This window comes from Loxodonta africana, chromosome 15, assembly GCF_030014295.1.
Source record: "Loxodonta africana isolate mLoxAfr1 chromosome 15, mLoxAfr1.hap2, whole genome shotgun sequence".
Lineage (NCBI taxonomy): Eukaryota > Metazoa > Chordata > Mammalia > Proboscidea > Elephantidae > Loxodonta > Loxodonta africana.
In genome coordinates this window covers 22,942,064-22,945,636 of record NC_087356.1, presented here as the reverse complement: position 1 = coordinate 22,945,636, position 3,573 = coordinate 22,942,064, and positions in this window count along the sequence as shown.

Below are 3,573 nucleotides of genomic sequence, written 5' to 3'. Positions count from 1 at the left end.
TTCACCCTGTTAATTCTTGCCTTTAAAATGTATATTTTGATCCTTGATACGTTACTTTTTTGACCCTTAATTTGTGTTTCTTTGACTCTTTAGTTGTGTCTCTTTCAAAATATACATATTTTTAAATTTTCTGTTTTTAACCAAATCTATTGCTTTAATTTGGAATAATTCTTGGCCCATTTCCACCCCCTCCTTTTTTTTTTTTACAGTTCCTTTTTTATTCTTTTAACTTTAATTGCTGTTCAAATGTTTTTCTTTTTAAATAGGTCTCTTTTGTTCATAATAATTTTAAAAATCTCTCATTCTTTTTTTTTTTGTGGGGGTCTAGAATGGATACAGCTGTGGTGAGGTCCAGGAACCCTGGTGACGTAGTGGTTAAGTGCTACAGCTCCTAACCAAAAGGTCGGCGGTTTGAATCCACCAGGGGCTCCTTGGAAACTCTATGGGGCAGTTCTACTCTGTCTTATAGGGTAGCTATGAGTTGGAGTCAACTCCATGGCAATGGTTTCTTTTTGTATAGTGAGGTCCACACTATAAATAGGGAACATTGGATGCTTTCTTCCTTCTAGCTCTCCCTGCACTTGCTTCTCTGGCCCTGCTTAGCAGACCATCCATCTCCTTCAGTATTAATTTCAGCATTTTTTCATATTTTGATTTTGTGCTTTTTCAAAAGTAAATATTAATCCGGATGCGAGGGATTGAATAGTGTCCCCAAAAAGATATGTCAAAGTCCTAACCCCTGTACTTATAAAAGTGACCTGTTTGGAAATAGAGTCTTTGATGATATTATCAGTTAGCACGAGGTTGTACCAGAGTAGGGCAGTTCCTAACTCTTTCTGAGTGCCTCATCTTCCTGCAGCTTTCCCCATCATGATAAGCCACGTATCCAGCTGTTCAAGCCAGAAACCCAGGAGACCTCCATCAGCAAGTCTGTCCATTCTTCCTCCTAGGTGCATCCCATATTTGATGCTTCTCGTCAACTTCTCTGCCATATCTTATTTAGGTTGCCAGCATTGCTCACCATGGCTACTACCATTTTGTCCCAACTCTACTTTTAATATTGACCCCCTTCTATTCGTTTTCCATACAGCAGCCAAGGTGACTTTTTTTTAAATGTCAGAACATGTCATGCCTACATAAAAATCTGTCAATAGCTTTCTATTGCATAGGGACATAGTTGGCTGGTACTATCCAATGACTTTCTAGGGCATCTACTGCTGACATTCATCTGATGCACACATGGCCTCTTCTTTACAGCTCAATCGTGATGGTGGTCTCTCATGCTAATCAGCCTGACCCTTAACTCTTGCTTAGTTGTAGGCCTAAATCTCTTCTAAGTCCTCCATCAAGTTCCAGAGCCAGTTGGTCTCCTACTGTGGGGCAACCTACTCCTACCAATGGCAGGTGCAATGACAAGACCCCAGCTCTCTCAATATGTAACCAAGATAGGCATAGTATCTAAATTAGAGCTACTCTCTCCCTGGCCATGCCCACCAGCTCTCTTGACTGTGCTGGTTCACCACATATGGGCACAAAACCTCTACACACAAGTCTTCTCAGAATCCCAAACTATGAGCAGGGAAAAACACTCTCCCTTTGATTTGTCTGACTCCTCACGCTCTCCAGGACAAGGCCCAGAGATGGACAATCACAACACTCTTCTCCTAGCCCTCCTCCTTCTTTCTTTCTGCATTTTCCCACCACTCCAGAATTAGAATGGGTGGGTCTCCACCTCCACCATCTTTTTTCTGTCCTTTACCCTCAGCACGAGCCATTTTAGAAAGACTATCTTCTTTAGATGAGGGAATAAAGTCTATGATTTGAGTTTTAAGAACTAAAACAACATATACCTTTCTCCACATCACTGGACTTAAGCCTATTGCCTTGTTATAAATCTGAAGTGAATGTGAAAAACTGAGTGTGACCTTAATTTTACTTCCACATTACTCCTGTAACAGATCCAAATCTCCCCAAGGCTAGCTAGAAGTCCCGCCAAAGACTTGGAAAGGCAAAAGGGAAAAGCACAATAATACTTTTCTCAAAATACTACCTGGGTTGTTGAAAAACACTTGAAAATGGGTAGTGGGGATGGTTGCGCAGCCCAGTGAGTGTAATTAATGTTGCTGAATTGTATACCTAAAAATGGTTAAAATGACAAATGTTTTGTTGAATACATTTTACCACAGTAAAAGAAAAAGAAAAAAATACCCTTGTTAAATTCTATTTTCCCTATGAAATTTGTTATCCCTTCAATTTAGAGCCAAGATCTCACACATTGCCTTCTCCACTAAGACGACATTGCCAGGTCGTATTTCTTGTTACAGTTTACAGTGCAGAATTTAGCCTCTAAGCCTTTGAGTGTGAGAGACATTTATTTTTATTCACCACGAAAACAGCTGATCACAAATATAGGTATGCCCAAATATGGATACAATCTTTGCACAATGGTTTTTATATCTACAGCAATTACTCTTAAGACACTTGTAAAATCTGCTCTTCCAAAGTCCCTTTATGTCATTGTCATGATCTTGTTCAACCACAGCTTAGTAACTTCTGTTGTAGCAAATTTTTCACATTGTCAACGTTAAGCTACCCAAGTACAAAGAACAATGTTAACTCGTTTTCATAATGCTTGAAATCACAGAACTTTTTTTTGAAATTTAGGTCATAGTTTTACAGTTATACTTCAGACCATGGCTTCTGTTTGGGGAAACTACCTTCGGTGTAGCAAACTGGGCCAGATTATTATTTTTCCAATCAAGTTTCCTCAAGACACAGTTTTGCTAGATACAAGTAGATTATACAACATGATTATGTAACTACCTGTGAATACCCATCGAGGGGTGTATTCAACCTGGGGCAAGCTGAAACGTCAAACAAAAAAATCAGTCTTTGAACCAATCTTGCTGGTTATCTAAGGTAGGAATTTTTTTTCTTTTTTAGTGGCATAAAATAAGTTGAATTTTTTTTCACATTTCAAAAAATCTCTTCCACATTTTGCAGAACTAAGTCATGCAAGTGCTGCTAGCATGTTGTGTAGCCAATTTACTAAGCAAATCATACAACTGCCTGGGGATTAAGCAACACGGCTGGCCTTATTTTGCTCACAGTGATACGTCAATAGTGTTTTCCGTTTTTAGTTTTAAAGACAAAGTATTCATGGTGACTGTGTAACAAACCCACATAAATATTGTATCCTTGCCAAATACTGTGTATTTGAATTTAAGTATTGTAACAAATCCAGCATTAAAATCAGCCTTCAAAGGAGAGTAATCATTTTGATCAGTTTTATATTTAAAATCTCAAGACTTTTTGCAACACAAGATTAATTAGATAAATAAGAAGTCTGAGGACTGAGCCCTGAGATGCTCCATCATTCAGAGACCAAGGAGATGAAGAGGAACCAGCAAAGGTGACTGAGAAGTCAGGTAGAAGGAAAACTAGGAAGTAGAGTGAAATGCTGTAAGGAGGTGGGAGAGATCGGTGATGTCCAATGCTGCTGATAGGTCAAATAAAACCAGAACTGAGACTTATTGAAATGGAAACTAATTGAAAAGTGAAAGTCTAATTGAA